The following is a 27,914-nucleotide window of genomic DNA, read 5'->3' as shown; positions in this document are numbered from 1 at the left end:
GAGAAATGGAAGTGCCCTTGGGGGATCTTGATGCTTGACTTGGGGTGTTTAGCTCCCAGGAATGGTTGGTTTAGCATTAATTTAACCCTTTCTTGATATAACTGCGAGATAGAATGCAATGTCTGGGGTTCCAAAGAACAGTCATATATAAATGATCTTTGTAAATAAATTTGAGGCACTAACAATTCACAGGTAGGCAGAAAGATTTATAAAGGAAGAGTTGCTCAGTAGGGGGTGTAGCTCAGTGGTAGAGCGCGTGCTTAGCATGTACGAGGTCCCAGGTTCAATCCCTGGCACCTCCAAAGAGGAGTTGGCTTTTGGGTCAATAGCATGAGTTCCATAAAGTGAAATATACACATAGTAAACTTTATGTCTATAATTCTTAGTTTCTCTACTTGTCAGCACAGGTTCTTGACAACCTTGTTAACACTTGAGATACAAGGTGCTAAGCCGTACTTGTTTACACAAGGATTTTTTTCTCATGTGCTATGACATTTTATTTTTTAAACATTTTGCTTAAGTTGACAAAATTGCATGTTCTTACCTGTGCGATACATGTTTTGAAATACGTGTGTATACACACACGTACATGGCTAGAGGTCATCAACACGACGATTTATCTCCTTTATGGTGATAACACTTCCTGCCCTAACCTCAGACTCTGGGTGTGCTTGGGAAAGCACCACTTCTTGAAAAGGCTAAAAAAATTTTAGTTTAATTTTTAAAAGGAAGGAAGGGAGGAATAAATAAATCGAGCATTTGTGGAATCATCAAACCAGGGTGTGCACTTGTCTTTGCTGATTTAGGACAATGTTTTAATTCATTCTACAAAATAATAGGTTTCATTATGACATTTTCATACGTGCATACTAAGTACTTGAATCATATTCATCCCAATCACCCTCCAAAGTCTGTTCCTTTTCACATCTTCTCCTTCTCTTCTTCCTCCTCCTCCCACTTCTTCTTCCTTAAAAGGAAGGACAGTTGCCCTGTACTTGTGTGATGATTTAACCTTTCGCTCCAACTAGTCTAAACTTGTGGCTCTAATAACAACTTTTGATGAATTAAGATAAATTTGATAGTACAATCAAGTTTATGAAATAAAATAGTTTTTGTGTTTGATCTAAACCAAGAAAAAATATTTTTGAGGTAGACCTGAGTGAAAAAGAAGGTCTTAAACTTCTAATTTCTGACAAAAATGTGTGAAAGTGACAATGGCTGGTTCTAGAGCAGATTAAATTCCCTGTTGATGTTATTTGTTCAATATGTTTGGGATGAGGATAAGAGCGCTTGCCTCACCTGTGTGACATCCTAGCTTCAATCCCTAGTACAGGGAAGAAGAAAAAGGTGCATTCATCTGCTGATGAATAACATAGTTAACTATGTTATTTTTTATTTTTCATAGGTTTTTAAATTTGTTCAACTAAGTCTTATGATGTATCTTGGCAGATTTCACTTCAGGTTGGAATGAATTATTGTTTTTTCAACTTCTTGAAACTATTCTCACCTATAGGTGTTCCATGCCAATGATTCATGCAGCTATTTCTTCAATCACTTTAAGATGTCATTGACTCTTTCAATAAACAATAGACTAACACTGGTAACATTCCTGGACTTACCAAACATCAAGGAAAAATCACTTGCCTTATATTTAGAATTAACTATTGATGTAACTCCCACTATCCTTAAGTCTTCTACCAATTATTCTCATGAAAAATGGAATTGTCTTTTTTTTTAATTGTTTTATTATTCATATGTGCATACAAGGCTTGGGTCATTTATCCCCCCTGCCCCCACCCCCTCCCTTACCACCCACTCCGCCCCCTCCCTCTCCCCCCCACCCCCTCAATACCCAGCAGAAACTATTTTGCCCTTATCTCTAATTTTGTTGAAGAGAGAGTATTGGAATTGTCTTAAGCTAGTTTATTATCTTTGGATACATTTCTTTGTCTACCATAATTAAACACAATTTAATTACCCAATCACGGTAATGGTTTTCTTTCATGAATAATAAGAGATCTAATAAAAAAAACTTACATGGTTGCAATCTTATTTTCATTAAAAAAATTTTTATGAAGAAAAATTTGTGGTGAGAAATGCTATTTTTAATTTTCTAATTTTTCTGACAGTTGCTTTCATGTAAGTTGGGGATCTTCTGATGTGTACCAAGTCTGGTAATGTTCCTTTTTAACAAAGTTAGAGTGTCACTTAGGTCCATTTCTCAGCATTTTTGAAGAGTAGGAAAGGCTAAAGGACTAAAAGAAAAATAAGGAACCCCAAGAAATTTTTGCTTTGGTTTCTTTAATTTTCTGAGCTGTGTCTAAGTCAACTGCCAGGATGTGGAATAACAGAAAGGCCTTCTTTGGAATTCCTGTCACTTCTCTTCTGTCTCCCTTTTCTGTCTCTCCATCCCACGCCGCAAGGAATTGGATTTAACAAACATATAGAAAACAACACATTCCAAGTCTTTCTGAGTGGGCAAGTACATTGGACAACTAACAACACTTAAGAAATCTGAAACAGTCTACAAAAGAAAGTTGAAACAAAGTGTTGAAAAGGAAGTATATAACAAGGTTTAGTCGAGATAGCTCAGTTGGGCGAGCATTAGATTGAAGATCTAAAGGTCTCTGGTTTAATCCCGGGTCTTGGCAAGACTGACCTTTTTATTTAAGGGGAAGATTAATCCTCTGTGAGTGGGGAATACTGTGACAGGAGGAGGTGCCACATATTACTCGAGCAAAACTGTAGATTCATTTCCTAATGAATTTATTGTTTTGACCGACTGTGTATGCTCTGATAAAAAATAGTCAAATATATCGAGATGTGAGCGACAGTGAAAGGGGGTGGAGCTACTGAGTCCCTGCGATGTGTGAAGAGAAGACTGTTGTGCCTAAACTGTCGCTGTAGCCAGGTCAGAAAATCCGTAAATGAATGAAGTGGCTGTGCTAAAATAAAATCGTGTAGAGAGAGAGTGAAATGTAAATTTATAAATTTCACGCGTCATGAAATACTATTTGTTTAATTTGGGGATATTACTGGCATTTTTTTGTACCTGTACATGTACTCTCTGATAAAAGGAAGACAAAGGTAGCTTGTGTGGGCCCCGTGGCTTAGTTGGTTAAAGCGCCTGTCTAGTAAACAGGAGATCCTGGGTTCGAATCCCAGCGGGGCCTATGGGGATTTGTTCTTTCACTGGCTTCTCTTCATCTCCTAGTTTGGATGTAACAGGTGGTATCCACAACTGGTTTTTGATACATAACAAATTTGATACATTCAACGCAGGACTATATGAGGAAAAAGCAAAGAGCTGGCTTTCAAACCTAATTTTGATTTGTTGTTAAAGTTTTTCAAACAGCATCTTGCATTGGGATTTTCCCGCGCAGATATTCCAATTTTATTTCATATAAAGAAATAAGAACGACTAATTAAAGTTCAGAGAGCAAACATAGACTGTGGGTGTGGATTTTAATACAATTCTCCCCAGTGCTTTTGGGACTATAATTCAGCTATAGGTGTGTGGGGATACTGGTGTGCGGGGGAGGGGGAGGGAGGTTGGAGGGATGGTAAGGGGGACGGGGTGGTTGACTTTAAGAAATTTGGGGACGCATTCTTCGAATGTCGATTTACTAGTGATCAGCGCCAGCTACATCACGCACTAGCCCAATGCAAATAAAAATACCGGGTCCCTTACTCAAAAAGCAGGGGTATCTTCCCCCAGCATCACCTTGTTTGGAAGTACTAGGTTTTGAGCTCAGAGCTTCACGCTTGATAGACAGACGCTCTATCGCTTGAGCCACACATCCAGCCTGAAAATAAATTTTAGAGTTCATCTTTATTTTACACATTAAAATTCAGGAGTGCTGCGATCACCGTGTGCATGGAGTAGAAAAGAAAAATTATAAAACCACCAGATACCCACGTTATGCTCATTCCCTTGCTAATGTCTCAGGCTCCTTTGTCCCACCGAACGTCAATTAGAAAACACAAATCCGAAGACATAAGCATTATGGATTTTTTGGGTGGAAAGGTAGGCTACAGGATTACCATGTTGCTACCCCTTCAGATCAAAAAGCCTAACCGGCTTGCCGAGACCCGGGATTGAACCAGGGACCTTTAGATCTTCAGTCTAACGCTCTCCCAACTGAGCTATCCCGGCTGCTTGCTGGCAGCATTTTCTTCAGTTTCTTTTCTAATACTCAGATTGTTTTCAACTTTGGTTTGTAGAGTGCTTCAGGTTAAGAATTGCTAATTATAGAATTAACTTTTCTACTTGAAAGCTTTAAATCTGTTTTCTTCCATGCATGTTGTTGGATCTAATTCCTAGCAATGTGGGATACACACTTGGAGAAGAGAGAGACAAAAGTGACAAGGATTCCAAAGAAGGCATTTTTGCTCTCTCACTTTCAGATGATTGGTTGACCCATGAAAGCTCAGAAAGTTAAGAAAACAAAAGAAAAAAAATTGGGGATTCCTTATTTTTTTTTTCTTTTCTTTTAGTCTTTTTGTCTCTCATAATCTTCAAAGATGCTGAGAAATGGAACCCAAGGTTAATTTCCCTAAGCGTGGAGTCAGGATCCATCTCCTGGTGATGATGCCAGTGGGCTGTGTTTCCTCTTTCATCTAATTTTTACCATAGTCTTTGCCCTGGGTGGTGCAGAATCTATGGAATACAATTGGGACAGTACTCAAGGGAATCCATTGGATCACATTTATGGGAGAGGGGAAATGTGAGAAAGGAATGAGTGTCATGGAGTAGCTAAATAGAAACAAGGATCCAAGAAATATAATTAAAACTACATGCTTTTTTAACCCCCAGCACGTGGAAACCAAACTCACAACCTAATACATGCCACTGAAGTGTGCTACCATTGAGTCACTCTCAGTACTGGGTACATTTTAACTGAGTGTGTGTTATATTCTACCATTGAGCAACACTCATAATAGCTAATCTCTCTTGGAGATACATTTTTAAACAACAGTTTCAGTATCTCTAGTTTTAGAAAATCTAATAGTTGGCAGGAGAAAAATCCACTGATATAAATGTGAAATCGCTATACTGGACATTGCATAATGGAAAGATTAGTGAATTACAGACGAAATGACAAATTCTCTCTCTCTCTCTCTCTCCCTCTCTCTCTCTTTCTCTCTCTCTCCCACTCTCTTGTGTTTTCTGGACTTGCCAATATGAAGACATTCTCAAGATATGAAATTGAGGAAAATAACCTAGTTGGAAAGAAGAAAACATGGTTTTTCACTTTGCATATAGGATATCAAGGAGCTTCCTGAATTTTCAAGGGACAATACCTTGATCTGTACTTGTAGATTGATAGTGAGAAAGGTATGTAGTTTAGAATTAAGTTAAATTCAGAGCATAGAAGAAAGAAAAAAAAGGAGGGAAGAAAGAGAAAGGGAAAGGGGAAAAAAGCTTTCAAGGAACAGAGAAAAATGGTCATCATGTTTCTGATATAGTATTTGCAAACTAAAAGGTCACTTGCTATGTGGGGGTGTAGCTCAGTGGTAGAGCGCATGCTTTGCATGTATGAGGTCCTGGGTTCGATACCCAGCACCTCCATGGATGTTGTGTTTTACCTATTCTCCAATGCATTGTAGTATAATGTACATTCAATAGTGTAGAAACCTCTCTCCAAGTTTTCTGCCTTTAATTTCTTCCCCCTTGCTCAAGTGGAAAGTAAAGATCGTTACTGCAATAGCACAAAGAAGAAATCAGAATTTAAAAAAATGACATCACGAATATCATCAAGTTAACCAGTTTTTTCACCTGTAGTACCATTTTACTCCACTAAACTAAGAGACCAAACACCCTTCAGCATGGTGGGGTGGACAGGTGGGGAGGAGCAGAAACTCATGTACAATTTCTTTAACCACAGAGTTAATCCTAAAGACACAGCAGTGGGAAAAGTTAGGGTGGTATGAACAGGATTTTCCAGATCTGTCTGGAAAAATACTTTGGAAAACAAATCAAATTCCTTGGACACACAGCTATTTATAAATCTGTAACATGTACCTGGCTTTTCTGAAATAGCAAAGCTAAATTCAACAAGACTGTCCTATCAAGTATCAGGTACTAGTACAGAAATGAAAATGGTCATGAGTTATAGAATATTTTGCTGAAGTATGGACTCTACCTGGGTGTGGAGCTCAGTGGTAGAGCACAGGCAAATTGGGCAGGAGAATTCAGGTAATCTTGAACTCCATTATTGCTTTTCTTTTTTCCCCATCAACACTTTACCCCAGTTACACACCCAGCTGCTGTAGTGGCTCAAGTGGTGGAACACTTGCCTAACAAGCATGAGGTCCTGAGTTCAAATTCTAGTTCTGCCCAAAAAAGTCAAGACAAAGGAAAGGTGTTTTTTAAAAAATTAATTAATTAATTAAGCGCAGGCATACAAGACTTTATTTGAAAAAGGTCTGGCTGTGGGTGAAGTTGAAGTGGTAGAGCATAAGATCTGGGTCCAAGCTTGGTACCACCACCTCTCTCCAAAAAAAGAAGAAAAAAATAAAAGAACACGCATGGAAGTTGAGGATCTCAAAATGAATTGTCCTTGGATCTTATCCTTAGGAAGAGAATGTTCTGTGTATTCATTGTGTGTGGCAGCTAGAAGACCTCTGCCACATGACCCTACATACACAAACACAATACATGCTTCCAGGGATCCTCTGGTAACCTCGACAAGCAGTTATTGGAGCAGGAGATCAAAGAACAGGGAAAATGCTCACAGCAGAGAATGAAGGTAGGCATCTCTCCTGGAGAAAACTTATTCCAGCATGGACTCCCTTGTTTACCCAAACCACATTTTTCTATAAGGATTCCACAAAGAAACTCAGTATGAAGTTGCGATCATTATCCACCTCTGTGACAGATGGGATATTTACTCAACTGAGTAGTGACTACTAAGATGTGGGTGTTGTGGCAATTGATGTATGCAAGAGCACACAACAAAAGTACTATTATAGCCTAACTCATACATTCACAATTTGGGCCAGTGGAGTTTTAAAGTACAGAAACAGCCATTAATTTTTAGATCATTTAAAACTTTCCTTCTTGTTCTGAGATTCAAATGTATTAGAGAAGAATAACTTCTTTAAATGAAAAAAATAATAAAAGAAAGAAAACGGAAACAACTGAGCCCCTTCATGGTATGCTCCATTCATTTCAGGAGGGGTTAAGGCCCAGTGGGAAGTACCATTTTCTATAAATGCTAAAATTATCCCACCAGGCAGCCTGAGAAGAAAACACAACAGAAAAAAATGAAAGTAAAAAGCTCTACACTCTTATGAGCAGAGAAGAGTGGCAGGAACCAAAAGCCTAACTACCAGTCTTTTTCCAGCAGGAACTTTCTGTGTGAGGCCATCCACAAGCAAAATTAAATGTCATCCCAGGGACCCACAAATGCTCTGGGAACAGCCACCATGACCCCATATCTCGCGGTATAAAAGTCAGGTCAACCAACAGACCAGAAAGTACCTATATTTCTTCTCCTTTTTATTCTTATTTCTCTCTATTAAGTTAGAGTTATCAGAAACAACTTTCTACACAGTTTCATTGGGTCAAGAAAAATCAAGAACAGTCCTAGAATGGAAATTTTAGAAGTGAAAGGATTCTTTAAGAGATGAGGAAACTGAGGCCTGAATAAAATAAGCCTTTGCCTCTTGTCACAAATGGCCACCGTTTCCTCCCCGCCTCCCCTGCTCACATACACCAAGACAAGAACTTTTTCTCATTTATTGAACTGCTCCAAGGGTACCTTCTTCTATTCTGCCACGACACTTGGAGGTATCTTCCCCACTGGCTTCCTTTAAGTTCTTTAGCTCCTTCAGGCTTCAAAGTTCTTACCTTTTCCTGAATATTACTATCCTCACCCTCACTTGACTGCAGCTACTCATCTATTAGTTCTTAAATGTCATTTCCTCAGGTCATTCATTCCCAATGCTTCAAATCAGGGTAGATTCCCTGACAGTCTGGTGGTCCTCTACTCATAATTAATCATTGCTTAATATCTCTCTCTTCTTAGACATACGAGATGCCAAAACACTGGAACTCATTGTTCTTACTCATCATTATAAGACTTTTTATACAATCTGCTCAAGACCTGGAACATGGTATATACTCATTGAATAGTCGTGGGTAAAATTAATGAATATTCACTACATGTACTGCTTTGAGATTATTACATACACTACTCATTTCATTCGCCTAAATGGTATGAGATAAGCACTGGTGTTTCTTTCTACAAATGAAGAAACTGAGGCACAGAACAGATCAAAATTGTATAGTTTAAAATATACACAACGTAGCACTTGGTATCGTTTATAGCAGCTGCTTTATGACTAATCACACAATCCTACATATGACAGAACCAATGCTCTGAAGGGTAATAAAAGAGCAAGCCTATTAATGTAGTGACACATATTATAGAGCTCTATGAGGGCATTTTTAAAGGCACCTGATAGAAGATTTTATATTATCATTATGCTCCAACAATAATTTCCACAACATACACAAGCACAATGGCTAACAACAAACAATGTTTGTTATGCTCATGCTGAATGTGTGTGGTGATGATGCTCCAGGTCTTCCTTAAGCTGGGAGGCAGACTTGAGAAAACAACCCCTATCATGAACCTCGCCATTCTCAGAGATGGAAAAAAAAGAGAGGGAGAGAGAGAGAAATTGTGGCACATGGTGGCACCTAAAGCTTCAGCATGGCAGTGTCATATTAATACTCATATTAAGTTAAAAACCCTAAGCTCATGATCTTTTCCCCCCAAGTTTCCCAGCACAGTTAGAAGAAAGCAACTCACTCCATTAAACTGCTTATTTTCATAAGAATATAGTAACACATAGAATATAGTAAAATATTCTATGACAACAAACATTTGATCACCCAAAGTCTTGTTTTCTCTTCAGTATGTGACTACAGGGATCTAAAGGTGATAATATGAATTGATTCTTTATTAGTGCATACCATGGAATTTTTCCTGTAATTCTTGATTTTAATCTCTATAATAAAAATCTCTTAATTTAAAAAAAAAAAAAAAAAAAAAAAAAAATTAATTAATGTAAGTTTCCAGTTTTTAAGTTTTCTTTAGTCACTTTTTTCCTTGCTCACATCCAAAGTAAATCTGTTGACCAAACAGAATGCTTTTGAATGTATCTATTTCAACTCTAGTTACTGCTCCCTACCAACTTTACTGCATCAGCCCAAGTGGGGTCCATACTCCTTTGTTTCTATTGCCTGAGATGTAGAAAAGAAAAAATAAAATAAAATAAAAAATAAAGAGGCCCAACGTCCATTTTTGTTATCAGATCTTTCTTTTTATTCTTAGCTGTGCCTGGGCCAACTACAATGGGCTGAGGAGCAGAGAACCTACTTGCCAATTTTCTCTCCTTCTGTTATTTAATTTCACATCCCCTGTTGACCCTAGTTGGAACCAACTGCCCACAGTGGTGGAATGGCCATCCCAACTTGCTGAAGATGAGGGAACAAGGTAATGACATTCCGAAAGAATGCTCTCATTTCCTAATTCGAAAGAAGAGAAAATTATTAGTGTCTCGGAGAGCAGAGGGATGGCAACTTAGTTGTTAGAAGAGCTCTAGATAAGGGTCTAGACTGAAACCAGGGATCCCAAACTGCAAAAGTCGGCAGTTTATGTGGAAATTAATTCTCCTTCCCCTGGCATTTCCCAACACAACACTCTCCTGAATTCACTTTCCCAAGTAAATCTTCCGGAGAGTTTACACAAAAATGGAAATTACATGTCTTCAGTTTTCCCTACCTTCGCCAGGAACCCACATTAAATTCAAGACTTGTTGGAATACTTCTGTCAGTATCACAGAAACGATCCTGATTACCAAAGCAACGTAAGACTTGGTACTCATTATGGAGGTCGTCGGCCACGTACAACACAAAGCCAAAAGCTTAGTGACTGAACTGCCGTACCTGGCAGGCCAATCCGACCCTACCTGCTTTCTCGCGTTTCTAAAAAGAGGTACTTTTCCAGGGTTCTTCTGTCTGCAATCTTTAAAGTAGTCACTATGTATCTTCACAGGTTTTCCCACTGTTTTTGCTAGGTCACTGATCCTCCGGCGCCCTGTGTGTGCTAGTGCGCTGGTCATTTCCCCAGTGTGGAAGAATGTCAGTCGTTCAAAGCCTACAGAGGCCGCCGTGGGTGTCGCTCAGTGGCGGGGCGCTTGTCCAGCATGTACCAGGCCAGTACATGCTGTACATGAAGTACAGTGAAGCTGGTGTACTTTGACGATTTCTTTTCCCTAAACGTCTTTGTGAACATAGTCCTCAAGGAAGGGTAACACATGAGGAAGTGAAACCAGAATGGAGGAAAAAAAACCAAAAACAAACAAAAAACCCAGAACTTGTGATGCGTGAATTGCGATTGAGAGATTGAGAGTCAACTGGAAAACGGACGCTGGTTTTGCATCCGAGTCAATGTGGTGGTAAATTCAAATTTGCCAGTTCAAGTAAAGTCGGCGGCTGTCCCAGAACTGAGAGGATCTTCATTGAGTCGGTATTGTTGGGGATTTGTGTTGGAAACTTGTAATTTTTTTTTTCTTGGTGGAGGAAAATAACTTCCAGGTGGACTGCTTATGAGTGGACGTTGGAGCCGACTAAACAGGAGTTGGAGTCTTAGTATCAGAAACGGTGTCTTTCTTGAACCACAATTTTAGTGTTAAGGAAACCGCCAGATAGTGTGCAGTTTAGTAATTAAGAATTTAAACCAAAGTGGACTTTCTCCGACCGATAAACAACAACAAAAATCCCGTCTAAAGACAAAAGTGGTATTTTATAGAAAATCTCCCTCTTTTTAAATTTTTTTTAGGTTATCATGCTGGGGATGTAGCTCAGTGGTAGAGCGCGTGCTTCGCATGTACGAGGTCCCGGGTTCAAGCCCCGGCTTCTCCACTTGTGTGCCTTTCTTTTGTTATTCTCCTCTCCCCGCCACCCCCCACCCCCCTTTACAATGAATTAAATACTACACCATCTCTACTCTATGGCCTGAATACCATTAAAAACATGGACCTTCACCAAAGGAAAAAAGAAGAAATGGAACTTTCCAGGAGACATCGCAAAGGCTGCAGTCACTTTAGCAGATCCATTCACTCTGGGCTCCATTTGACGGTGTCACTAATGAGAATGACAGGAAAAGAACGGAAACAAGGGGAAAAAGTAAGCAGTCGCTACATTTGCCTTCTCTTTAGCTGTCGCGGGTCGTCCAAGGCAGAGGGGCAGAAAAGCTTCTCTCTTCCCCGGCTCCTCCCGCTCCACCCTAGCCGCCCAGAATTGGACAAAAGCGGCCGAGCATTAGGTCCCCAGTTTTTCTAGGTGAGTGAGTGCGTGGACGTTAGCAAATTGGGAGGTGGCATTTAACGAAGTCTTTTGCCAAGCAAATGTTTAAAACAATTTGGAAGACCGAAGAGAGCTCTCTTCAGTCCACAGCTTGTATCCAGCGATCTACCACTAGATTTTAAATGTTAAATCTTGGGTTTTGGCAGAGGTTATTTCTATTCCATTACTTTCCCAGGAATGAACACAAAATATGTTAATAGGAGACAACCACCCACTCCCCACTACCCTTCAACCCCAAACATTTAGCTAAAGTAACAGAACATTGACACACAGCGGATTTATGTTGGTCTTAGCTGTGGACATGCATGGCCAATGTTAACTGGAACTCTGAACGTGTTTCTCCTTCTCTGGGAGTCTCCATTATAAGCACAGATTTCCCATGTCCACAACTTCTGGCTGACAGCCCAGAGAGAAATGCTAAGAGGGAACAAATAGCAGAACAGAAACAGTTGCCTCTGGGAATTTAGATCCCTACAAGTAGAGAAAAACAGGTCCCAAACGAAAATATAAGTACATTGTTTCACTGTCACTGTTCTCAAAAAATCTCCAGTGCAGCGTAATGGTGAAACCCCACAACGGCTTTGACGTTGCAATTGTGTTTCTGAGATCCACAAAGAAATATAAAGGAAGCATTTTAGAGACGGAACTGCAAAGTGAATTAAACTTTTGTAACTTCTTCACTCCTATTCCAGTGCTCCTGGGCAGATTCTCAAACCTCAGCCATCACAGGTGGTGCCAAAAAAATACGCGCTTTCTTCCTGTTATCAAAATTCAGGAGGTGTGCAGATATGTCCGAAATCCTGTGTTCTCTTTCTCTTGTAATTTTCATTCTAATATTTTTTCTTACCTGTGCAAAATCTGTATTTTCTTGAACAACGGAATAAACTAGTTATATAGTTTATATGCCTAGCTCTGTGTCCTATTCGACTCTGGTGTCTCCTATTCCACCTTGAAAAACTGAGCGAGGCTCCCGTGGCACTGGAAAGTCGCTAAGGCGGGCACTTAGAGGTGACGACACTTAAAAGTAACGTGATGACTAATATAGGTAGAAGGGACCCTCCATTCGGTAGAAGGGTTTAGACTGGAATGTTCTCCCGAGCCGGAGAACCTGTAAGAGCCCTTCCCACCTTACAGCTCTGCAGTGAACTGAGAACCGTCGGATCGGGGGATGGATGGGGAGCTGCGTAACTGAAAAGCCTCCCCCAGAAGCTTGTCACCCAGGTTGAAGAGCGCAAACCTGTAAAGTGGAGCTGCAGAGAATGAAGTGACCTGAGCTGCTGGGAAAATTTTAATTAGGAGAAAGAGGTGGGCTGGAGCCGAAACGGCGGCGGGAGGGACTGGGGATGAAGACTCCAAATAGGTGAGGGGCCTCCGAGGTCCCCGAGCAGCGTCTTTCCCTTGGACAACATCCTAAACGCGGCTTCGCGGAGCAGCGGGCTCAACGCGCTCCAGGACTGGATGGATCCACTTCTGACGCCCATCAAGGTTCTCAGTGTGCTGCAACCGGACAGACAAACGGGGAAAAAGAAAAGGAGGACATTTTTCTTCTGTTTGTAGTCTTTCCACTGACACAGGTACAGCTGGGATAGAGGGCGGGGAGCGGAGGAATCTAAAGGAATTTTTCCTTTTCGATTTTTTCTACCCTATTTCTTCATAATAACTATGACAGCAAAAGGAGAACGGATCTTCTATGACTGTTATACTCCTTGCTTGCTTCTTTTTCAGGAGATTATGAGTTAGCAACTTGTTTTATTTTTGTAAATGAATAAAGTGCGGAAACAGTCATTTTGCGAGGCCCACGGAGCGTCAAAGCTCATTATACAAATGGCTAAGTAACAGTTTACAGTTTTTGTGAGTAGGAAAAGTACAAGTTTAGGCACAGAAATACAGATCAGAAAAAGCCTGAAACAAAGTTACAAGTTTTTAAACTGTAGGCGTTACGTGTGAAGGAAAAAATCAGAAAGTGGAGGTGTTGGGGATTGAACCCAGGGCCTCGTGCGTGCATGCGCTCTACCACTGAGCTACACCCCCGCAAGTGATAAAAGAGCTCAACTATTTCACTGTACTGATTTACAGTCTAAAGGCGGCGCTCCAAATAGGAAAAGGGGACCAGGAACTAGAGAAAAGGTTAGATCAAAAAGAATTAACCTAGAAGGTAACACCCATGCACAGGAAATCAATGTGAGTCAATGCCCTGTATAGCTATCCTTATCTCAACCAGCAAAAACCCTTGTTCCTTCCTATTATTGCTTATACTCTCTCTACAACAAAATTAGAAATAAGGGCAAAATAGTTTCTGCTGGGTATTGAGGGGGGGGAGCGGGAGGGGGTGGAGTGGGTGGTAAGGGAGGGGGTGGGGGCAGGGGGGAGAAATGAACCAAACCTTGTATGCACATATGAATAATAAAAGAAAAATGAAAAATAAATAAATAAATAAATAAATAAAAATAAATAAACTTACAGAAAAAATAAATAAATAAATAAATAAATAAAGGCGGCGCTCCAGGTTGTGACAAGGTCAAGAGTATTTACTATAATCAACTCCTGTTTCTGAAACCTGTAAACCAGATCTTGTCTTGAAACTGTGCTAGGCGGAGAAATGTATCCTGGACCAAAAAAGATCCTTGGATCTTCCCACAGTGGTCGTCTTCTTCGAGGGTTGCTTTTAGCCAACTGTCTCAGTGTCAGTTTCAGTGTCCCTGGACGGAATGTCTCAAAACTGAATTTTTTGGTATGTCTTCAGATTCTCCTTTCCTAAAAAGTCTTTCTCTGTCTAAAAAACTGCCAAAAAGACACAAAAGACAGTACCAAGGAATACAAAGATAAGTCCCGTGAATGTTTTTGAGGAAATTTAAGATCCAGGTAGGGAAGATAGGACAAAAGGTCAATACATACAAATAATCTAAAATGGATTAAAGGTTTAAACTCCAAACTCAATACTGTAAAACTCCTAGAAAAAAACAGGCAAATTCTCTTGTCAGGGGCAGGGGTGTGTGTGACTTAGTGGTAGAGAGCTACCCATCAAAGCCTTGGATTCGCGGGGGGGGGGGGGGGGGGGGCGGGGGCGGGGAGGGGGGGAAGGGGAGGGGGGGAAGGGGAGCACATATATAATCTCTGACTAAAAAAGAAATACTTGGATTTACGGTAACAAAACCTGTACACAACTTATATTTTGAAAAACCAATGTACACAATACTGATATAAGAAATCAAGGAAAATGTAAATGAATGAAACACTGTGTCCACACTTTGCAAGAATCAACATAGTAAAGATGCCAGTTCTCCCCAAACTGATGCATATTTAATGAAATTCTTATCAAAATTCCAGGAAGATATTTTATAGATATAGGCAAGATTATTGTAAAATTTACATAGAAAACCAAGAAATTAAAATAGTTAAAAATAATTCTTAAGAATATGGGGGAAGGAGGGCTTAAATCCCAGTCCCACCAAAATAATAGTAATAACAATAATAATGTACTTAATTTCAAGATTCTTATATAACTATAGTAAATAAGACTATGTGGTATTGGTATACAGCTCAATAAAGTAAAATACAGAAATAAACCCACACAAATATTCCCACCTGGTTTTTGACAAAGTTGCAAAAGTGATTCCATAGAGGAAAAATAAACTTTTTGGAAATGGTAGTAAGGCAGTTGGGCATCTATAGACAAAAATAGACAAATAAACAAACAAATAAATACATAGAATCTCAACCAAAGTCTCATACTTTATATAAAAATTAACTAAAAGTGGATCTTGGCTATAAATGTATCACTATAAAACTTTTAGAAAAAAATGGGAGGAAATCTTTGGTATCTAGGCCTAGGCAGAGTTTTTAAGATTGACAACAGAACATGATCCAGATTAAGAAAATGTGGTATTTATACACAATGGAACTCTACTCAGCCATGAAGAAGAATGAAATCTTATCATTCACAAGTAAATGGATGGAACTGGAGAACATCATCTTGAGCAAGGTTAGCCAGGTTCAGAAGACCAATAAATTATATGTTCTCCCTCATATGCGGACTTTAGATCAAGGGCAAACACAGCAAGGTGATTGGACTTCGGTCACATGATAAGGCGAGAGCACACAAGGGAGGTATGAGTTAGGTAAGAAACCCAAAAAACATGATAGTATTTGATGTCCTCATTGCAAAGGAACTAATGCAGAAACTTTAAAGCAACAAAGGCCAAGGGGAGAAGGGGACCAGGAACTAGAGAAAAGGTCAGTTCGAGAAGAATCAACTTAGAATGTAACACATATGTACATGAAAGCAATGCGAGGAATCTCCCTCTGCCTGGAAGTGAGGCTGGTAGTGAGAGGGAGGGGGCGGGGGAAGGAGGGAGAAATGACCCAAACATTGTATGCACATATGAATAAAAGATATTAAAAAAAAATGATCCAGAGATTTTGTGGGAGGAAACTGACCTATTCTTCCTCTTTTCCTCCACTGCTGCCTCTGTTGCCTTGGGTATTGCTGAGTCTGAGAGCATCTAAGGCAACTAATTGGGTCATGTTCTTGCTTTCTAGGTGATGAAGGAAGTAGGGAAGGAAGGAAGGAGGGAATAAAGGGAAGGAAAAGAGGGAGGGAATGGAGGGAAGGGAGGGAAGGAAGAGAAGGGAGGGAAAAGAGGTAAAGGAGGGAGTGAGGGAGAGCTGAGTCAGAGTTCCTTGAGAAGCAGATTTGAGCAGTGAGTCAGAAAAAAAGAGTTAAAAACTAAAAGTACAGAGAGTTGAACCAGGGCCTCAAATAAAAAATCCAGACAAATAAGGAGAGACAGTATTCAAAAAGACTATTGCAATCTCAAGGAATCTACAAGCACTCCAAAACCAGACAGAGAAGTCTTTTCTGTTATAAATAGAGAGATCTAGGAACAGAAACTTTCAAGGGAAAGCAAGAAGAAATGACCAGCAGGGTCAGACAGCAAAACTGTCTCATTGTGGTCACTCAATTCTCAGGATAAGCTGATAGAAAAAGGCATATTCTGCTTTTTAGTTCTTGCTCAGGCTTGTGAGCAAGCAGAGGTCAGGCTTGTAGGAAGAAGAGTAAAAGAAGAATTTCAGAGGTCTGACTAAAGTTTAGACAAGGCAAAACAAACATAAGAATTATAATAATAAATCTTTGGTTACCACTAAGGTAAATCCTCTCACTCTTTCTGATTTCCTGCATGTTTTGTTAGTGGTACTAACTATAAAAAGTGAGTCTATCATTTCTTGCTGTGTAGGGGCTTGTTATAAAAGGAAAGTATTTGAAATAAGCATCCTATAAGAGCTGCATGTGTTCACTTTGCAGTTCTAAGCTTCAGTTTTCTTTTATAAGTGGTTCAGGCTTTTCTGATTCCCTCCAAAAGTATCTTACCCTACAATGCAAAGATAGTAAAATTAAGCTTTCTCCTGGCTAACACACTTTGTGGTCCTGGTTGTCAACAAGACTAGGCAAGATTTGTTGCAGAAGCTGGCATCAGACTAGAAAGGGAATAATTGATTTAATATTTTATTCTACTTGAACATAGAAGCAATTTAGGAAGTTCTGTCACTACTACTGAAGATAAGTGCTTAGGGAATGAAATACACAGCAGGATCAAGAGGATAGAAGAATTGTGAGAATGAGCTTGGAGGTAGACAGACAAATGGTTAAGAAGAATGAAATCTGGAGACACACAAAGTACAATGAGGTTTTTTAGCCAAATGGATAAGATGAGAGTATGGTTCAGGCATAGTAAATTAAAGATGTCTATGGAACATCTTGCAAAAGTCTGATAAAGAGAACAGAATGAATTCAGTAGAGTGTGCTGGTCTGGAAGCTTGCACTGGTGAGTGATCAGTAGGCACCTGTTTATAGGGCATGAATTGAGTGAGGAACTGAAGTGTCTTTTAAAATGTAGGATTTAAGAACTCATAAATGATATTTGCAGAAAATAAAGAAATGAGCCAATGGCTAGACTGTTCTTGAGCCCTGGTGTTCATAATGGTTAATATATACTCTTTGGAACTTCTTGTGGTACTGAGATTTGAACTCAGGACCTTGTGCTAGATAGATTCTCTACATCTTGAGTCATGTCCAGCCCTCATTGGAACTTCTGAAGACCACAAGAAGTTCCATTTTATGGAACTAGTGGCTGTCGGTCCTTTCTTACTTTGCCTCATTCTTAACCTACATTTATGAAAACTTCCACTTGAGTTTATTTTTTTAATTATGGAAAATGATTATTCTGGCAGACTTTCTCTCAATTGACTTATTAGACTGGTAAAGTAGTGATGGACTTCACTGAGGGGAAATTAGAGAGGTATTATACATAAAGATCTTCATGTCCTGGCAGGTGTAAAAATAGTGCTGGGAATAAAAGTGGACTTAGCTCCTTGATCATGTAAAGTGCAATCAGGAAAGTTCCCAGAGTCACTGAGTGAGCATATCTTTGTATCGCATTTGGGAGAAACTGGGTATCTGCTGGATTCGTGAACACTCACATTGAAGTGTTGGTTTGGGAATTTTTTCCTGTTTGTTTCATGAGCACTAGAGAATTGTTAAGTGTCTGTAACAATTGCTAGATTATCTCTTTACATCACTACTGAAACATCAACTTGTGTTTATCTAATACAGTCTTTTCCTTGAAAGTCACATTGGACTCAGTATAAAAAAACACATTCATGCCCTATTAGACTCAATTCATAAACCCTGCAGACATACCCCATATCAATTAAATGTTTAGCCTCCTTACTATATGAAAAAGATAGTATCTGATTAGATGTTGTCTTGGAAGACCTTTCAGAACCAGGATGTTTGGATCATGGTTTTATGGTAAATCCACCAGTAATCAGCTTTTATAGTATGCTCTGGAGTTTCCCAAATGTATTTATATGCATATCTCATTTGATCTTGGCAGTATACCATTTTACACAGTCATTGTTTGGACTTATTTGTGCATTTGTAAAAGATGGTTTATGTTTTAGAACTTGCTCTATTTCCCCATTAATTCAAAAAGTGAGAAGGTTCTAAGATTTTACTCTACTAAAAGAAAGCTAATCAGAGATACAGATAGTCTATTACAGCAAAATGTGGCAGGCAGAACATTACTTTGTGTTTGTTCCTTTTACACCCATTCCCGGTAAAAGTGAATCGAAGGTGCGGTCCCTCGAGATCCTCTTGGTTTTCTTTTCTTTTTTATTTATTTATTTACTTAGTCTGCCGGTACTAGGAATTGAACTCAGGGCCTTGTGCTAATCCTCTTGGTTTTGCCCAAGATCGTTGAGGCCTTGAGGGCGTCTTGAGGCGCTTTCCGTCGCGGGGACACTTGGGAGCACGCACATGGCAGACTTGTTTTCTGTGCATGCGGATGGTTTTAGGGGCCACAAAGCCAGCAGAGCAAGCCACATTTTCCAGATCCCCACGTGGTTGCGAGCGGAACAGGGTTGAACACAGAAGCGTGTTTGCTATAGGCAGGACCCAGTGAGGTTTTGTTGTTGTTTTTGTTTTGTTTTTTAAGCATGTTTAGCTTGGAACACAAGACATGAAAAATAAGAAAGGTTATGCAGTAAGAGAGTATTTTAAACTTGAAAGGACTTTCAGAAGTGCCACTGTCCTGTTTCTAAGTAGTTGAGTAGGGTGTCATATGGTAGCCACAGAGTCAGAACCTCTGAGTGTGAACTTAGCCTTTCTTCCACATAGGCAAGCTTCCGGAGTTCAACCTAAAGATTCTCACGGCACTTTTGCAGTGAGTTCCTGCATTGCCCATATCTGACTCTTGGAAGCACGAAGAGCAAGAAAAGCCAGGGTAACCGTACAACCTGAGGCCCTTACAAGAGTTTTAAGCGGAGGGAGAAAGGGAGGGTGAAGGAAGGAGATTGAAGTGATGGTATATGATTGATGGACTTCACATACCTAAATGAAATAGAACTAAAAAACCTCTTGCAATTGCTTTAAGTGGGAGTAGGAAGAGCGTTGAGGGAGAGAGACGATTGGGGGCAATGTAAATAATATGCAATTTAAGACTGATTGGAATTGTCACTGCGAATCCCCTCCATATAATGAATATATCCTAATACAAAATTATAATAATAAAAAAAGAGTTTTAAGTGGAAATAAAGCGATGGCTTAGACGTGGGGTTTCTCCCAAAAAAGGAAAAGAACAGTCTGGTAATCACAAAGTAGTACGAGTTGGACTTAACTGCAAAGATTTTGTGATTACTATTCACTCGCCGTGTAGATGTTAACAATTTGATCTGAGGTCAGAATATTGGTCCAATTAGTGGACAGTAGACCTGCGTCTGGGAGGAGTCTTCCAAGAGGGGGGAGAGAGCGATTAGTCCTTTTCATGGGGGTGGGAAACTTCCAAGTCTGGATTTTGAATGAGAGGTTCAAATAGCTTAATAGGACCCCTGATGTTTTGGATATGATGAGTCTCCCCATGCCCACTCTAAATTCCTCCTCAGAAAAATTAAGGTCTCTTTTGTGTGACCTCAAAAGTCAGCTAAAAAATATGCAGGGTTTGGAAGAGGTGAGAAACCCACTCCCATCCCTGATGTAAAGCAAACACAGACAGGTTTCTCTTGCTTTGCTCTCCTTTGGTGGTTTGAGTCCTTGGTTGGGAATGGACAGAGAACCCTGGGAGTAATTCTTCTTCTTAGCACACACTCAGTGGTCACATTTCCTCCAACTTTTAGAGTACTGCATCTGCACCACTTGAGGTAGTGTGTTAAAACACTGATCACTGGACCCCTTCAGTTCTTGGTTCAGTAGGTCTGGGGTTGGACCTGGAATTTGGCATTCAGCTCACAGTACCCTAATCCTCCACCCTTTGGTATTTTATGCAGAATCCTGATTAACATGTCACTGTTTGCTTAAAGTGCCTAGAAAGAATCAATGCATACTAGAAGAAGAGAAAATAAAATACATGGAGTGTCTGCATTGCCCCACCCTAATGTATTCTAAAAGGAGTAAATAATTGGCCTCAGGGCACATAGCTGAACTGTAGCAAAGATGATTTCATCACACAGTGTCCATCCTGAATGCTGTGATGGATTTTTTTCATTAGGAAAGGAATTAATAAATAAGGACATGCCTGATAAAGAGGGTTGGCTGATGGGCTAGGAACAAACACCGTCCTTCCTTCTTTCCCTCCCCAAAACACTTTGATTCAACAGAAAAAATATTCACACTTAACAGCAGTTTTGAAACCATAAAGAATTGGAAATCTTTAAAAAAGGCTGTCAGCCACCACACACACACACACAAAACAAATCAAAATAACACACACACACTCACACACACACACACCATCAGTGGATGAGAAATTTCCAGGAGTTCCCTGGTCTTCCAAAGCAAATGAGACCCAACTGGCCAAGAAGTAATAGAGTGTGTGGTTTTTCACCAGTGAACTCTAGGGCTACCATGATGAGTATAACACATTCACCTTTCACTTTGTATCTTTTTTCCATTGTGATGGAAACTCCTCCTTTGTTTCTTTCTGTGGGGTCCTCCTTTTGCTGTTAATAGAGATTTCCAGGCTATGCTCTATTGTAAGATTTAAACGATGAGGAACATGGAGTAACTGAGGAAATGTAGGAAAATGAGTCATATTAGATATCAGTTGGCATTGTGTTGGTCTGTATACTTCTACTTTGCTGTTGGAAAGCTTCTGATTCATCAGCAGTCTTCCTTCCCTCCTCCATCCTCCTGCCACCCACTTATCGAAAAAGACTCCCGAAACACTCTTTTTTCTTTTAAGTTTTTGAAACAGTTGTGTGGTTGTTTTTTTGGTACTGGGGTTATGAACTCAGGGGCTCATGCCGGCTAAGCAGGTGCTCTACCAATTGAGCCACTCCACCAGCCCTGAAACGGGTTCTTATTATGTAGCCCAGTCCAGTCTCAAACTAGAAAGTCTCTTTCCTCCACCTCCCCAGTGCTGGGATTACAGAAGTGTACCACTATGCCAGGCTCACAGCAATTCAAGTCTCATTTGAAGTACTATACTTTTCTCTTGTATTCTCTACATAGGTCAGTTGGGAGAGACTGTTGGAGAATCAATGGACACACGCTCTTGCTCGTTTCTTTGGTGGAGTGAGGGGGGATGTCCAAAAAGGAGCTCTGTACCCCAAACCCCATCTTTCTGTCTTTCTTCTCTTTAGTAATACTGTAAAACCAAGGCCAGCGTGAGCGCACACGTTTTTGTTTGAGTTCAAGAGACCCAGTTGGAATCCCATTCTTGTCCCGCCCCCTTCCTTTTTTCTTCTTTCTGGTGTCTCAGTCCCTTTAGGTGACATCTAGGCTCACACCATAGAGATGGGAAAGAATTCAGGCAACCCATTGAGTTTTGTTTTTATTATCTTTATGTGCAGGAATACCATAGGGAAAAACAAACAAACTAAGAGAGTTAAATTTGCATTTCTTGAGATATAAGTTGGAATAGAGCTGGGTCAAAAGTAAAAGCACAAGTGGAAGTGCCGGGGATCGAACCCGGGGCCTCATACATGCAAAGCATGCGCTCTACCACTGAGCTACACCCCCCTCACTTATGGTAGCTCTTCTGCTACTCACCTAGGAAGAAATTCTCTTTTCTGAAGCTTTCCGATCCTTCAGCTTCTAGGCAGTAGCAGTTTGCATTAAAGAACGTGCGCGTCCCCTTTGGGCAGCAGACGCTCAGGAACCAGTGGCAGATATGTTCAGAGTATAGAACCTGAGATGAAGGCAAAAGATTACAAACGTGTGTTAGGTAACCACAGGAAATTTTAATTGCGACTTTGAAACTTTGAGTTGTTAGAGGCTCTTGCTGTGTTTGGCAAGGAATCAAGTTCCGGATACTTTTGACTTTTTCCATCAACACACAGCTATTGAAACTTCACTTTTTCCTGCCTAAAACACTTCGTATTTTTTGCTTGCTTAATCGGAATATTAAGGACCAGATGCAATGGAAGAAAACCACCATCCGAAGAAAACCTGAGCGTGATATATTCAGCATTTCATTATGTCTTTTCTAATCTGTTCACCCAGATTAATTTATCTAATTTAGGAGGCCCTGCCAATAATATTAAAGAGAAAATCATAAGACATGAATTAAACAACAGCTTCAAGGATGGAGAGAAGGCTTATGAATTATGAGAGTGAGGCTGAAGACAGGATTTAAGGAATAAAGGAGAAACAGTGGAAGCATTTATTTAGAAAAACAAAGAGGCCATTACCTCAGTGAAATATGCAACCAAAGGAGAGAGAGAACCACACACACTACCTCGATAATATTTGCAAAAACAGTAAAAATAGTGGTTATACTTGTATACACATTTGAGATTGAGATGCAAACATTGTATGAGAGGCTGATGATTATGCAAAAAGAAAATGGAGCTGCCAAAACCCAGGATTGAATCAGGAACCTTCAGTCTAATTCTCTTTCAATTGAGCTATTTCAGCCACCTGAAATATTCCCATTTAGCTATTCTTCCAAGATATCAAAAATTTAATTTTCTCTAACATCTAATCTTTTCTTCAATACCACCCACCCCCTAAAAATATGGACTCTGCTATACGCTGTGTCTGAAAATAGTATCCAATTTTGAAGATAGTGGGCGCACTCTTTTTAAAGACCCTCTTTGGGGAGGAAAATTGTCTTCAAAGATATGATAGTTGATCAGATAGAAAATCTACTCTCAAATCCCACTATTTCTTAAACCTCCAAACTATAACCTCTTAAGCTGCTATACTAGGAGAAATGTAAGACAATCACAAACTACCATTTCTGCTTCTAGGATATTTTAGTTTGTCAGTCCAATTCCAAGGTTCCCTGTTCTGCAAGCTGCTTGGTGCATCTTGTTCCTCAACCACCAAGAGAGACGTCAGGATAGAACTTTGTCTCACATCTTCAACCTCCCTCTATCTTTCTCTATCCTCTGCTTACAAAGTTTCCCATGCCTTCTCCTCCTTGAGAAGGTGAATCAGAGTCAGGAAGAGGATACCTCAACACTTATGTTTTATAAAAGACTCTGGAGAGAAGAGTGAGATTGCAAAGGATCCATTGGCTGTTGTGAAGTGAAATCACGTGAAGTGAAATTAGCCAATCCCAAAAGACAAATATCACATATGAGATTTTTCTCTTATACATAGAATATGAGGCGGGATAGAAATGGGGGAGAGGACATGAAAGTAAAAGGGGAACAGTTAGGGATGTAGAAGGCCACAGGGGAAAGGGAGAGGATGACAGATAAGGAAGAATAATGGAGGGGTTGAATATGATCAAAACACATTATCTATCTATCTATCTATCTATCATGTATCGAATGGAGAAGGGGTGGGAGTGCCACAAATATAAGTGTGTGTCATAATGAAACCCCTTCCTTTGTACAATTAATATAAGCTAATAAAAATTTATGAAAAAGAAAAAAAGAGGAAAGGATCCATTGTGATTAGGAGAATGAGAGTTCATTATTTGTCTTTATGAATAACAAAGAAATGAACTTTTCATGTAGACTGATCTTGGACCCTGGAGTTCAGAGCTCTTGCCATTTAACACTGGAGAGAGACTTTTTTTTTTTTTTTTAATAAAGAGCAAAAGAGCAAAGTGGTTTTTTTTTTAGCTCAGAGGTTTTTTTTTCTTCTTTGCTTTGTTAGCATATTGTTGTTGTACTGGGGGCACATTGTGCATTGTGACATTTATAAAAGTGCTTAACAATATATCCTCCATCATTTGGCGACTTCCTCAGGAGAAACAGAGAACTACCCTTTCCCTCTAACAGATTTCAGCTGCTATCTTTTTCTCAGCTGTGCTAAAATTCTAGTTAAATGCTGATTATGTTTAACTCCAGGGTTTGAGGGTCTCTGACAGAAAAATGTGACCACTGATGGGGTAAGGTGGCATGGAAAACTACCCACTTTCCTAGCCTATTAGTGGTGAGCAGAAGTGCTTGGAGAGAATAGATGGATAACAGAATGAACAAGGAGTAACTTTTAAAAGGACAGTGGAGGTACTGGGGATCGAACCCAGGACCTCGTGCATGCTAAGCACGCGCTCTACCACTGAGCTATACCCCCTACTGTACTGTACTTCCCCTTTCAGAAAACTTTTTGACTTGTCAATTCTTTGAGCCTTTAAGGAAAAGTGAAAGTCATTTTCACGGTTTCCATTCTGCTGTTTTCTAAATTTCCTACCACTGTGCCTCCCTCTCTTAGGTACCAAAAAAATTTCCTGATTTATGTTTGGTAATGAACAGCCCACCCCAAGGTCTGCTCCCCATGGCATTAGATTGCCCAAAACATGCTTCTATTCTATCACTTGAGTGCTTCTCGGCATATGACATGCTCTTGCAATTATTCTAATTATAAGTTGCTGTGTTTGTTTGACTACTAGAAACATATTACTGTATTACATAATAAAACAAACAAACATGGACAGCTGAGAATGTAATTCTGTGGTAAGTCTCTTGCCTAGGATTCCCAAGGTCCTGGATTTGAGTAAAAGAAAGCAAAACAAGACAAGACAAACAAACTAACTTGTGTATGTGTATGTGTATGTGTGTGTGTGTGTGTGTGTGTGTGTGTGTGTGCGTGTGTGTGTAGAAATACCCTAAATTTGAGTACAGGTAGAAATACATCTAATTGCATTTCAAAAGAATAACTTAACACATTGAAGAGAAAAAGAACTGATTTAAGAAAATATTTTAAACAGCATTTTGTTCTACTTATAAACACAAAAAAGAACAAGAAGTAATTTTAAAACTGTATATAGCAGGATTATTTTTTGTAGTCCTAGGGGGGTATGTCAATTCTGATATTTTGTCTGAATTTTAGGGTTGGGAAAATGGGTATACATATATGTGTGTGTGTGTGTGTGTGTGTGTGTGTGTGTATGTATGTGTGTGTGTAGCACACACACATATTTGAGGGATGATAAGTATGTGTGTCCCTACATGTTATTGGAACCCGGGCTTTCACTGAGGGAGAAAGCAGAAGGTCAAGAACAGTTCTGGGGTTCAGTTTGGCCATGTGGAAACATGTGGAAGACTCTGGTTTTGATCCCTATCATCACAAAAGAAAAAAGAAGAAATACATACTGAAGTACAAAATATTCAGGAATAAAAAGACATGATGCCTATCTATTACTGTGAAATACTTTAGAAAAATTCACCTAATATATAAGAATTACATATAATATAGCATTAATTATTGTAACATTATGTAATAATTATATACATTCATTTCACTGTTTTTTTGGAACATGGTTTTCTAAAATAATCTAAGATTTGGGCAACATGTATGAGTCTTGGGTAGTTCCCATTCTATTTAAAATGTTTAAGCTGAGACAAATTTCCCATTTATATTTGAATACATTTCTTGCTAGTGAGTTAATAAACTAAAGACTCATGAAGAAGACTGAATTTTTCTCAGAGCTGGAAAAAGTTGGGAGGCTGCCTTGCTAGGGAAAGAAAGAATGAGTTAGCAGACAGAAACTTCTTCTCTCCTTGCGATTCATCAGAAAAGATGGGCATAGATCATGATGGATTTGAAACTTTAGCATGCTGGAAACCATTTAATAGGCCATCAAAGAACCAGAAATCTTCAGCAGTGTCAGAAAAATACAAAGCAGAATGATTGGATGGGCAGGAGATAGCAAAGTGTCTTAGACTTCTGTAAACTATTTGTCTTCTTTTTTTTTCTCCTTTGACGGCTAATAATTTCTATTCTGACATACATACCAAAACAACTTCTGGCCACTTTGTCTCAGTAGCATGTTCGATATTAGCTGACATTTCCAGGCATGATTGATTGATTGATTCATCATTTTGTTCTGGGGGTTAAACCTAGCACATGCTCTGACACTGAGCTGCTCAACACCGCCCCCCTTAACCCCTCTAAGCATGCTTTTATTTAGAGTTTGAAAGAAAGGAAAATAAAAGCTATAAAATAAAAGGTAATTAAATAGTATAAAATAGCAATTTGGCACATATAAGTTATCCAATTTACTTGAAGCAGATTCTCTATCTTTTCTTTCTTGTTCTTTTCTCTGCCTTTGCTTTTTTCTTTCTTTTCTTCATTTTTCTTCTTTAGCCATCATTTTATGGTAGCATACACTCACTTATTCACCTATTAGTTTTTGCTCTCTGGCTTAATGTTACACCAAACTTTTGGCAATGAATAGAGAAGGTAGATAGAGGAATCAGTTTGTGTGTATGTGTGTGTGTGGGGGGGTACTTTTGTTTTTTCATTCTAAGAACTTCACAAAAAACAAAGAAAACTAAAACAATTTTTCCTTGAATCTCTACTTTTCCTCCTTTTTATGTTTTTCCTTCTCTTAATAATAGTAGAAAATAGAAAACAGCATGAAAACTTTGTTATTATGGTGGCACACTTGTTGTTTGGGGTTTAAGAGATTTTATGTGTAGTAGACTAAGAAATAGTTTCCAAATACATCGGACCTCATTCCCAGTAATCTGTAAACATTATGCTTTATTGAAAAAGAATCTTTAAAAATGTGATTATTTTAAGGATCTTGAGAAGGGGGGGATTACTGTCTATTACCCAGGTGGGCCCAGTGTAATCACAGGCCTTCTTATGAGTGAGAAGTAGAGGGAGATTTCACACAGAGAAGGCAATGTGATTGTGGTGGCAGACTGGAATGATGCAGTCACAAGTCAAGGAACAGTGGCCGCTACAGGAAACTGGAGGAAGCAAGGATGTAGTCTCCCGAGAGCTTCCAGAGGGAGCCCAGCCCAGCCCTGTGCAGTAGTAACTGTTTTAGACGTCTGCTTTCCAGAAATGTGTGAAATAAATTTCTGCTACTGGAAGCCACTAAATCTGTGGTGACTTGTTCCACCAGCTACAGGAAAGTCACAGACTACAGAAGCTTGTACTCTGCCAAGTGCCTAGAATGGTTTTGAGGTTCATGAAGTCTAAAGAGTGCAGCATTAAAATGAATGTTTTGAATCATATGTTTATTTATCTTGTGAGCAGGCAATGAGAAAGAGTAACACAACTGTGTTTTGTTAAGAAGGGTACTGGAAATGTCAGGAGTTGAACCTAGGCCCTTTGTTGATTTTTGGGGTTTACCAGTGAACAGCAGTGACTAGCACCCCTGTATCTTAAGAGCAGTTTTCAAGGTTCTTCAGGAAATATCTCACTATATTCTGTGAGGCCTTATTTCTTTGTTCATCATCTTAGCAGTCTTGGGTATCAGAGTGGGATTTGTGACTTAAGACAGAGGACCCCAGGGAGCTGTAGAGAATACTGATTCTCTAGCAAGGTAAGCTCGAAATGGAATGCAAAATATCAAAATCTTATATCAGAAAATTGACCATACTTTCCCTCGACAAATACACTTTTTGCTATCTGCTGTCTGGGGTTTTGATGTGAAAACCCCAGGTGAGAAAAACCTCATGAAATCTGTTATTCATTACCAAGGGTCTCTTCATTTTATGACAGTAGGAAGGTGACTAAGGAGGCTCATGAAATGATTCCAAATGCTGCTCAAGGCAAGAGCTAAATACTACATTCGGGGATGGAGAAAAGTGTGGAGTTTTGAAAGCAGTTAGTAGGTAACTAGAC

At 39.5% G+C, this 27,914-nt stretch overlaps 8 non-coding genes across 8 annotated transcripts; 5 read left to right on the top strand and 3 right to left on the bottom strand.

The window, feature by feature from the left end:
* The first annotated feature begins 230 nt into the window (after nt 1-230).
* On the top strand, nt 231-302 carry Trnaa-agc (transfer RNA alanine (anticodon AGC)). Its single transcript has one exon. It is a non-coding gene; the product is annotated as a tRNA-Ala (tRNA).
* A 2,276-nt stretch (nt 303-2,578) lies between these two features.
* Trnaf-gaa (transfer RNA phenylalanine (anticodon GAA)) lies at nt 2,579-2,651 on the top strand. The gene has a single exon. It is a non-coding gene; the product is annotated as a tRNA-Phe (tRNA).
* Nucleotides 2,652-3,099: 448 nt separating this feature from the next.
* Nucleotides 3,100-3,173, top strand: Trnat-agu (transfer RNA threonine (anticodon AGU)). Its single transcript has one exon. It is a non-coding gene; the product is annotated as a tRNA-Thr (tRNA).
* A 910-nt stretch (nt 3,174-4,083) lies between these two features.
* On the bottom strand, nt 4,084-4,156 carry Trnaf-gaa (transfer RNA phenylalanine (anticodon GAA)). Its single transcript has one exon. It is a non-coding gene; the product is annotated as a tRNA-Phe (tRNA).
* A 1,344-nt stretch (nt 4,157-5,500) lies between these two features.
* On the top strand, nt 5,501-5,572 carry Trnaa-ugc (transfer RNA alanine (anticodon UGC)). Its single transcript has one exon. It is a non-coding gene; the product is annotated as a tRNA-Ala (tRNA).
* Nucleotides 5,573-10,867: 5,295 nt separating this feature from the next.
* On the top strand, nt 10,868-10,939 carry Trnaa-cgc (transfer RNA alanine (anticodon CGC)). Its single transcript has one exon. It is a non-coding gene; the product is annotated as a tRNA-Ala (tRNA).
* Nucleotides 10,940-21,824: 10,885 nt separating this feature from the next.
* On the bottom strand, nt 21,825-21,896 carry Trnaa-ugc (transfer RNA alanine (anticodon UGC)). Its single transcript has one exon. It is a non-coding gene; the product is annotated as a tRNA-Ala (tRNA).
* A 2,439-nt stretch (nt 21,897-24,335) lies between these two features.
* On the bottom strand, nt 24,336-24,407 carry Trnaa-agc (transfer RNA alanine (anticodon AGC)). Its single transcript has one exon. It is a non-coding gene; the product is annotated as a tRNA-Ala (tRNA).
* Nucleotides 24,408-27,914: the final 3,507 nt, after the last annotated feature.

This window comes from Castor canadensis, chromosome 8 (genome assembly GCF_047511655.1).
Source record: "Castor canadensis chromosome 8, mCasCan1.hap1v2, whole genome shotgun sequence".
Taxonomy (NCBI): domain Eukaryota; kingdom Metazoa; phylum Chordata; class Mammalia; order Rodentia; family Castoridae; genus Castor; species Castor canadensis.
This window is presented reverse-complemented; position numbering and strand designations above follow the sequence as displayed.